The sequence below is a fragment of the Mustela nigripes genome, chromosome 7 (genome assembly GCF_022355385.1).
Source record: "Mustela nigripes isolate SB6536 chromosome 7, MUSNIG.SB6536, whole genome shotgun sequence".
NCBI classification, from domain to species: Eukaryota; Metazoa; Chordata; class Mammalia; order Carnivora; family Mustelidae; genus Mustela; species Mustela nigripes.
The window spans coordinates 120,312,061-120,322,351 of record NC_081563.1 but is presented as its reverse complement, the minus strand read 5'-3'; the positions used below and the strand labels follow the sequence as shown (position 1 = coordinate 120,322,351).

The 10,291-nt window shown below is 53.2% G+C and overlaps 1 protein-coding gene across 2 annotated transcripts in view; it reads right to left on the bottom strand.

The window, feature by feature from the left end:
• Window positions 1-5,279, bottom strand: part of PPP1R16B (protein phosphatase 1 regulatory subunit 16B) — a 92,048-nt gene extending 86,769 nt beyond the window's left edge. For both annotated transcript variants that reach the window (XM_059406996.1, XM_059406997.1), the window contains exon 1: window positions 5,147-5,279. The gene's annotated coding sequence lies outside the window, so the exon portion shown is untranslated. The remainder of the gene's footprint in view (window positions 1-5,146) is intronic.
• Window positions 5,280-10,291: the final 5,012 nt, after the last annotated feature.

The following is a 10,291-nucleotide window of genomic DNA, read 5'->3' as shown; positions in this document are numbered from 1 at the left end:
TGGGGATCAAACTGCTCCCAGGTGAGAACCACTGGTCTAGTGGATGAGATAGACTAAAATAATCAGGTCATCACAATTACGGTAAGTACCATGGAGGTCAGTGTTGTATATATTACACCAATGTCATCTACAACAAGGGAGCCAGATAGTGTTTGTATGGTTACAAATCCTTATGACAACGCTGGATGCTATATATATGTGAGGCATATATGATCTGTGTTTGCAGATAAAGAAATTGAGGCTCAAGAAAATGTGGGGATCAAACTGCTCCCAGGTGAGAACCACTGGTCTAGTGGATGAGATAGACTAAAATAATCAGGTCATCACAATTACGGTAAGTACCATGGAGGTCAGTGTTGTATATATTACACCAATGTCATCTACAACAAGGGAGCCAGATAGTGTTTGTATGGTTACAAATCCTTATGACAACGCTGGATGCTATATATATGTGAGGCATATATGATCTGTGTTTGCAGATAAAGAAATTGAGGCTCAAGAAAATGAAGAAATCAATCGCCCAAGGACCCAAAGACAGTGGAAGGCAGAACTAAGGTTTGAACCTGAAGTCTGCCTCCTACAGAAAAGGAAATTTGAGCCTTTTCCTTCTAAAAACAGGTAGGATCATGTGATGCTCTGACTAGCCATCCCAAAAGGCTCATTCCTTCCTGGGGGTCATGGTGGAACTCAAGCACCACCTGCCACATCAATCAAGTTGCACACTGGGAAGTCCTGGGGGCCGAGGAACACGCTCTGAGACACGCAGGAACACCTCCTCCCCTTTGCCAAGTGCCTGCACACAGGGCCTCCCCAAAAATCAGAGCAGTGAGAGAATGGGGCACTGTACAGGTACCTAGAGCACACCCCACCGTGACCCATCTTCAAGTCCCTACTGTCTGGCATCCGACAGTACACAGCGAAAAGAAGCCAGACGTTCTGTGGTCAGCTGTAGATATTTAAAAGGAACATGAGGAAAGTGGTACCAGACAGCACACAGCAGCTTTGGAGACCCCCACACATGAATTCCTGCCACTTCTGAGCTGCATGTCCTTTAGCAAATCGCCTCACCCTCGGTGTCTCTGTGGCCCCTTCTGCGCAACAGGGATAAATGCATCCACTTCAGTAAGTCACTATGAGGATGCCATGGCAATGCAAGCAAAGACCTTGGACAGTGACCAGCATCCAGGAAAGCACCTGGTTCAGTATTATAATCAATAAGGAGTCAAATCATGACACATCCTCCACCCACGTCCCCTTCCTTCAGATAAGAAACTGAGTCCCAGGAAGAGAGAAACGGGTGCAGAAGTAGTAAAAGTTATCTGGGGAAGAACAAGGGGCTCTCCAGCCTTCCCAGTAGGAGGAAGGGCCAGTTACCGTATCAGCAGAGGAGCCCAGGCCAGCCCTCCCTCCCATGCAGAAGTTAATCCTAGACTTCCCCAGGCGTGCAGTCAGACAACCCTCCATGAGCCGTAGGTTGCCTGCTTCGGATCAGTGAGCGTTTAATCATTTGGGACCCCTTGGCAGAATGGCCTCTGCCCACCTCCCTGGCCTCGCCTGCCGCCACTGCCTCCATCGCGCCCTATGGCTACGGCACTCCAGCTGCCACTCCTGCCCACTGCTCTCAGAGACACCATGCACTTTTGAGCCCCTGTGCATTTGTGCAAGCTGGTCTCTCTGCTCAGCCTCCCTGCCCCTCTTGTGCCCGCCACCTGGAAAATTGTCTCAAAAGCCTCAACTGTGCTCCCCCAGCAAAGTTTGCCCACCTGCTATTGGTTATCATAGACTAGTAATAACAGCAGCTAACGTGTGCAAAGCTCTGATTAATATCTAAAAGGCCCTGAGCTGAGCATCCGCCCATCACCCTTCAGCAGCAAGGTGGCAATGCAGGAGGGAAACTTGGGTTTGCCTGCCCCGGCTACCTGTCCATCCGCCGCTCTGCTTTCCACTCCTCTTCTCATCCATGAAGCTATTTTCCCACACTGTCCTCGCTCTTGGTCTCCAAGCCGGGCTCTCCCTCGCAGAGGGGGCCCTGAGAGCTGATTGATTCATCATGAAATCGTGTCCTAAGCACAAGGTCTAGAGTCGGGTAAACATCTATTGGATGAATCCATGAATCCTGAAAAACGACTGCCTGATGAGAGAGGCTAACTCCCAGACTTCCTGGGGACAGGCCCATGCTGGACTCCAGTTCCCAGGAATCAGGCCTCCCGGGCTGAGAGGCTCCATCCAGTCCTGAGACGGAGAGGCAGAAGAGGTCTGATTCCCCCAGACTAGGGGGGGGGGGGGGGGGGGAGCTCGGACAGCCCCGCGCAAAGGAGGAAATAGTGGTGCTGGTGACGATTATCATTTCCTGCATTCCTGCCCACGCCGGGTGCTGTAGTAAGCACCTTCTCTGCGTTACAGTCACACAGAATTCTCACAACCCCATGAAGCCGACATTACTATTGCTCCCATTTTACAGATGAGAAAAAGCAGGACTCGGAGAGAATAAATAATTTACCTAGCATCACAGAGCTATCATTTGAACTAGACCTGTCTGGTGTCCTCACTCTTCCAACTTTGTAGTTTTCCGTAGGAGGCAGGTCTCTAAGATGTTCTCAGGGGAAGAGGGCTCTGCTGGAAAAACACCCTGTGGGACCCACTACACACCAAATAGTTCAAGTCCTGGGGGCAGGCAGGGTTCAGGCTGGGGCAGCTACTTGCGGGGAGGGGGCAAGGTTGGGGGGGGGGGTTCCTAAGGATCCAAAACCAGCGCATGAATCCAGGAGCGTGCCTCTGGCTATCTGCAAAACCAGGCTATAGCTGCAACCTCTGCTGGCCTTAGAAAGGTCACTCTGGGGTTGGAACTGGTTTTGAGAAGAACCTGAGGCCCTAGTTTCCAAAGGGTCCAAAGGGGCCCTGCAGCAAGTTTCTTGCCTCAGGAGAAATCCCGCCTTCCTGTGTCAGCAACCTCTTCCCCCATGTCCCTCAGGCTCACAAACAGACTTAGCGGCTGGATCAGAATGTAACCTTCACTCCAGCACCAAGACCAGACATTGGCCTTGGCTGCATGTCCTTCCGTGCGTGCAGGGGAGGTCCAGAGAGCACCAGAATGCAAGGAGCCCCGACACACACTACCCAGAGAACACGCAGGTGAACGTGCCAGTGCAAGGGACTGAGGGAGGGTAGGAAGGAGCCGCTGGTCTTTCTGGAGGAGGCTCTCCAGAAGCTGGGCCAGGAGAGGGGTCAGAAAAGTTTCAGGGCAAGGGACACTGCAGTGGTGTAGATGCCAACCGACGGGAAGGCGCAAAGTTGAATGTCCAGAGTGGCCTGAGTGACATCTTGCCTCCAACATCCTGGTGGCAGGTTGGGAGAGAAGGGGTGGGGCGGGGGTAGGATGTATGTGGGACTGCCCTGTGAGCAGGCCAGGAGCTGAAAGGACTCACCAGGGCCCACAAGCTGCCTGCAGGCTGGAGCTTTATGACCAGGGCTGAGGGAAGACATGGAAACTTCCTCCGCCCCTGCAGAACCAGCCACCAGGACTTGGCTTCTGCTCCTGCTCAAAGAAAGGGACATGCCCCCACTAAAACCATTATGAAAGGCACCAATATCAACCTAGGAGCCATCCTCCTGGCCCTTGCGCCAACACTTCACATGGGGCCCCTCACCACCCCTGCCCACCGCCTGATCATTAGCCCCATTTCCTAGAGGCCGCTGAGGTTTCCCAGTGTTGAAGTGCCTTCCCCTCCAGCGAAGGGCTTGTCACTGGCTGAACTAAGAGGCTTTATCACCAGCCTAAGGGAAGGCCTCCCAGATGGAGGGTTTTCCCCCCGTGTCTCTCCCGCCGCAGCAAACGGCAGGGCACACAGCAAAGTACCACGCGGGCTCAGGCAGCTAACGGCAGGCCCCTTCCCGAAAGAGCCCTGCAGGAAAGGGCGCCTGGTACCTCAGGGCCCTGGGTCCTCCACAGAGGGCGATTCAGAGGCGGCACCTGGTGCCCGGAGCCGCGGGGAGCTGGTGGGCGCTTCTGACAGCGAGAACAGGGGCCCATTATGTGGAATCCAATCACATGGGCGCGCAAGCAGCTCGGCTTTCGGTTCTGAAAAGCGCTTATGCAGCCACCTCTCACCCCGCTCCCGAGGTGCCCCGAGCACCGGGTCCCAGGCTTTGCGCGCGGCCCTCCCGGGAGCACCGGATTCAAAGCTCGCCTAGGCTCAATCATCCGCTCGGGGCTGGGAGCTGCATCAGCAGCAGCTCCCGCGAAGCCGGGTCCGGACTGGGGGAGGAGGAGGAGGGAGGGAAAGGAGTCTGCATCAGGGAAGGAGGCGGGTAGCGGGCGCCTTCCCCTCCCTGCTCTCCACTCGGGGCTGTCTGGCCAGCTCAGCCTGGGCTCTCCGTATGACCTTGGGGAGACCCCTCTGCGCGACCTCCCCAGGGCGCGCTGCACGGGTTCTGCCCATCCCCGGCGCTCGGGGGCGCTCCTCTGGCAGGAGTCGGGGCGCGGGACTCGGGAGGAGAGGCGCGCTCCTGGCGCGGGGGACCCAGCGGCCCGCGCACCGCTGCCCTTTGGAGAGGCCGGGTGCACCTCTTGCCGGGAAGAAGCGCGCGGGGTCTCCCGGGTCCAGCAGGCGCTGTCAGCTGGAGCTGGCGGTGGGGTGGGTCCGCACGCGGGGACGCCTGCCTGGGGACCTTTCCCGCCCGGGCAGGAGCGCTCTCTGCGGGGACCTGGCGCCACCACGAGAGGGGGCGGCGCCCCCATGCCGGGCCCTGAGGCTGGGTACCCGGGCTGTTTGATGTTTGGTTGTGGCTCCCGCTTCCCGGCATTGCGCCCCTGGGCAGAAGCAGCCGAAATCCCACAGGCTGTCCCAAGATCGGGCCACGGCAGCCCCAGCCAACAGCCTGCCGATGCGCCCCCTACCCCGGCCTCGTTGTCGGCGCGCCAGACCCGGAGGACGCCCCCACTCCAGCCCGACTCCCCGGCCTGAGCTCCCAGCACCCGCCGTTCCAGTGCCCCCTCCCCCAATTCCCTCCAGCCGCCGGCCCTTGGCCCACGCACGCGCCCCACACACCCCCAGTCAGACCTTCGGCGGCTGGGACCACCTCCCCGCCGCGATCCTCATCCCCACCGGGTCCAGCCAGGGAGGGGCGGCGCCGCGGAGGAACTCACCCGCTCTCCCTAGCCGGGCCCCGAGCGGCTCCGGCCCTAGCTCTGTCAGTCTGTCCCCGAGCCGCAGCTGCCCGTGCGGCGACAGAAGCGGGCTGAGCCCGGCCGCCAGCCTCCGCGCCGCCCCTCGGCTCCTCCCCGTGGGCGGGGCCCGAGCTCGCGGGAAGTGGGTGGGCACGCTCACCCAGCTCCTGTGCCCGGCAACCGAGCTCGCCCAAGGTTCCCGGCACCCTAGGGCGGTGCGGTCCCCTCCTCCGAGCAGCGGGAAATCGGAGGCGATGGGACACGGCCAGTCTTCCCCATGGTCTATGCCCCCTCTCCACGCCTCGCTACCACCAAACGCGGAAAGGGGGAAGCCAGGACTGTATTCTTGCTCCTGTTCAATGGAAGGGCGTCATGAAGCCCAGAGGGGAGCAGTGACCTGCCCCAGGTCACCCAGAATCAGTACCAATGGCGGAGAGTCAGGTCTCCTACCTAGAGGGCCTGCACGGCCTGACTCTGAAGGCTTCCTTGGACGTCAAGGAGCCCAACTAGGTCTTGCCCTGGGGACAGGTTAACGGGGGCAGGTTCCCCAGCTGAGAAGGGGGAGAGACTAGTGGGAGCTTGGGGGCTGTGGCCTGCGACGTAGCCTTGTATCATTTCCCCTTTCTGGAAAGAAAGGAGGTGAAGCTCAGGAAGAAGGAAGTGGTCGCACCTCTGCTGACGTCTGTCACAGCTTGAGCTGTACAGGTTCCAGACCCGGGCTGCTCTCCGGAGATGTAAACGAAAAAGCCAAAGATGTAAACGAAAAAGCAAAAGATGCCGAGGCGCCTTCTATCTTCGAGTTCCACACTCTTTCTGGGACTGAAGGCCCCAGTCCTCTGAGCACTATCTTTCTTTCCTTCTTTCTTTTTTGACAGGATAATGGGTTTAACTATTTTTAAGTCGCTGCGGAGAGGGCCCTACTCCCCACCCCCCAGGAAGAGAAGAGAAAGTTAACAAAGGGAAAAACCCCATACCAAAACATTCTCTGGAATCCACACCCCCTGACCACTGGCTTTAGAACAATAGAATTCTCTTCTCCACAAAGGACCTTGTTTCCTGAGCTTTCTCAGCCTCAGCTTAGAACCTTAGGCAGCCCAGGGCCAGCCATCCGGGGTGAAGACAAGGTTTAAGTTTGGGGAGTTTAGGGGTGCTGCTGCACTGTTATTTCAATTCCCAACAGTCTGGTTTCAAGAATCCTCTGGGTCATCACACACTTGCAATGTTCTTTTGAGGTGGACAGTATAATCTGAGTTTAGTGATTTCCTGTTCGCTAAGGAAACGCAGTAACCTTTCTTGAGCAAGTGAAAACCTCAGGGCTGGCCTCGTTCCAGGCCCTCAGGCCCCCCAAGTCCTCCAAAAGCCCCCTCCCTCATTCACCCCCTGGGCTCCCTCTTAGTTCATTAAATAATCCAGTTGTGAATGACACTGTTTCAGTAAGAGCAATTAGGGAGAAGAGCAGGTAGGGAAGACATAAAGTGATGTTTAAAATAACCCAAGGGGATCATTGTTCTCCGCAGAATGTTTCCGTTGATTTGTCATGAGGAGCCGTAGGCTGAGAGGGCGGGAATCCATCTCTCCAAGGCAGGTGTCGAACTTGGAGCCTGTGTTCCTGACACGAAGCCTTGAGGATGGGCCCCAATCCCCATGCTCTTCTGTTCATTCACAGCTCTCACCGTGTTTGATACCAAAAGTTCAAGTGCACTCAGAACAAGATGGAGGACTCACGCTTCCTGATTTCAAAACTTACTGCACAGCTACAGTGATCAAGGCAGTGTAGTATGTATGGGTATAAGAACAGACATATTGATTAATGGAATAAAAAGAGAGTCCGGATATAAACCGTCACACTTAAGACCAATTGATTTTTTTTTAAGATTTTATTTATTTATTTGAGAGAGAGACAGTGAGAGAGAGCATGAGTGAGGAGAAGGTCAGAGAGTGAAGCAGACTCCCCATGGAGCTGGGAGCCTGATGTGGGACTGGATCCCAGGACTCCGGGATCATGACCTGAGCCGAAGGCAGTCGTCCAACCAACTGAGCCACCCAGGCGTCCCAAGACCAATTGATTTTTAACAAGAGTGAGAACACAATTTAATGAGGAAAAAAATAGTCTTTTCAACAAATGGTGCTGGGACAAATGGATTTCCACCTGCAAAAGAAGGACAGACTCCTACCTCATACCATATACAGAAATTAACTCAAAACAGACCGGACTTGGGGTGCCTGGGTGGCTCAGTCATTAAGTATCTGCCTTATGCTCAGGTGATGATCCCAGGGTGCTGGGATCGAGCCCTGCAGCGGGTTCCCTGCTCAGCTGGAAGCCTGCTTCTCCCCCTCCCACTCCCCTGTTTGTGTTACCTCTCTCACTGTGTCTCTCTCTGTCAAATAAATAAATCTTTAAAAAAAAGACCAGACAGATATGTAAGAGCTAAAACTGTGAAACACTCATAAGAAAACATTAACAAGGGACACCTGGGTGGCTCAGTGGGTTAAGCCGCTGCCTTCGGCTCAGGGTCCTGGGATCGAGCCCCGCATCGGGCTCTCTGCTCAGCAGGGAGCCTGCTTCCTCCTCTTTCTCTGCCTGCCTCTCTGCCTGCTTGTGATCTCTGTCAAATAAATAAATAAAATATTTAAAAAAAAAAAAAGAAAGAAAGAAAACATTAACAAGAATTGTGACCATGGATTAAGTAATGGTTTCTTAGATATGGCCCCTAAAGCACAAGCAACGCAGGAGAAAATAGATAAGTCAGACTTGATAAAAAACAAAACAAAACGAAAAAACCCACTTCTGTGCCACAAAAGTTGGGACACCATCAAGAAAGTGAAAAGATAACTGTTATAGGCTGAATTGTACCCTCCCCAAATTTCACAGGTGGCAGTCCCAACCCCCAGGACCTCAGAATGTAACTGTATTTGGTAATAAGGTCACGAGAGAGATGATTACGTTAAACTGAGGCCCCCGTGGTGTAGGGCCTAAATCCAGTAGGACTAATGTCCTCATAAGAGGAAGAAAAGACATCAGGGATGTACACAGAGAGGGAAGACCTTGTGAAGACACATGGAGGATGTGGGTATCTACAAGCCAAGGAGAAAAACCTTGGAAGAAACCGTATCTGCAGACACCTTGATCTTGGACTCCTAGCCTCCTGGACTGTGAGAAAGAAATTTCTGCCCTTTGAGCCACCCAGAATGTGCTTTTTAGTTTCAGCAGCCCTAGCAAACTAATACACGTGCGCGAACTTGGACACGAACCTAATACAATAACCCACAAGAGGGGAAGACATATTTGCAAGTTGTGTACCTGATAAGGTCTTGTATCGAAAATAGGTAAGGAACTCTTACAACTCAATACTAAAAAGGGAGATCACTCAATTAAACTTTCGACCAAGAATCTGAATAGGTATTTCTCCTAAGAAGGTACGGAAATGGCCAGCAGGTACATGAGGATATACACAATCTCATCAAGGAAATGCAAATAAAAACCACAAGGAGGCGCAATTTCAAACTTAACGGGATGGCTGTAATCAAAAAGACAGGCCTTCATCAGGGATGGCAAGGATGTGAAGAAACGAGACACTCCATACATGGCTGGTGGGAATGTAAAATGGTGTAGTCGCTTTCAAAACCAGTCTGCCACTTCCTCACAATGCTCCACACAGAGCTACCAGATGGTCCAGAAATTCCACTGGTAGATGTGCGCCCGAGAGAAATAAAAGTACACGTGTGCGCGAACTTGGACACGAACCTTCATGGCAGCGTCCTTTGCACTAGCCCCAAAGTGGAAACAACCTAAATGTCCATCAAATGATAAACAGATAAATAAAATGCAGCATATCTATACCATCGGTATGATTTGGGCACGAAAAGGAACGGAGCCCTGACACGTACCACAGCATGGATAAACCTTGAAAAAATTGTGCCACGTGGAAGAAGCCAGACACAAGTCCCGTAGGTGCATGACTCCGTTGGTGTGAAATGTCCAGAAGAGGCAAATCTCTAGAGACAGGAAGTAGATCAGCAGCTGTCCAGAGTTGGGAGAGGGATTGGGGGTGGGGGAGCAAGAGGAACACGACTGATAAAGGACACTAGATTCTTTGGGGGAGGCGGGTGATGAAAATGTTTTAAAACTGATGTGGTGATTGGTTGGCCCAACTATGAATATACAAGAATCCACTGAATGGGACACTTTAAATGGGTGAATTGTACGGTATAAATTGTATCGCAGTGAAGTTTTCCCCAGAAGAAGCTAACTGGTCCTTTGACGGCAACACTGACCATGTCCTTCAAGCTTCTGCCCCCAAGCAGGAAAGGCCTGCCCTTTATTTTGAGTTCAGCAATGGTCTGTGAGACATCAGAGTACAGCCCAAGGCTAAGGAGCATTCTAACAGATGATTGGAAATGTCCAAGGACCCAAAAATAAGTGGATTGGCCCCAATACATAAAATCCGAAACGTCAGTGTCTGCAAATATAGAATTCAATATCTACAATAACTTTCGTTTAACTGGTCAAGTGCAGCTCACGTAAACTCATCAGTACATATAAATGACACTGACGGTAGAACTGGGGTGCATCATATGGTCGTTCTGATGTAAAGCGAGGACTCCGGAAGAAGAAAGACTCAGGGACTCCTGAGTCTGTGGGAACATGAGTTAATCCATTTCATTTTCAAGGTTATCTGAGCCACAGGTTCTTAATGCCAGCCCGTGGGCAGGTGCTTGGCTGGCTACATTCATTCATTCAACAAATACTGAGTCCAATGCCTGGCCCCCAGCGAGCCTGGCTAAGTGGCTGGGGAAGATGTTGGCAGTGGGCCAGGGCCAACCAACACAAGGACAGTAAGTGCAGCATGGGCTCAGGTGAAAATGAGCCGGAGTGGTAGAAAGGCATGCTGGGTAAGGGTCCTAGCTCCGCAGTGAACTTGCCGGGCGGTCATTTCCCCTTTCAGAGGGTCAGTTTCCTGGTCTGCGAAACTCCTTTTGTACAAGACTTGCATGTGTTTGTGTGTGTGTTTTTTCCCACGTCCTCGTGCTTTGGAGGGAAGTGACCTTTCTTTGACCTAACTTTGGTAAGCTTCCCAAAAGCACAGTCAGAAGTGTTTGCACACAGTGGGAGCCCCATAGAGG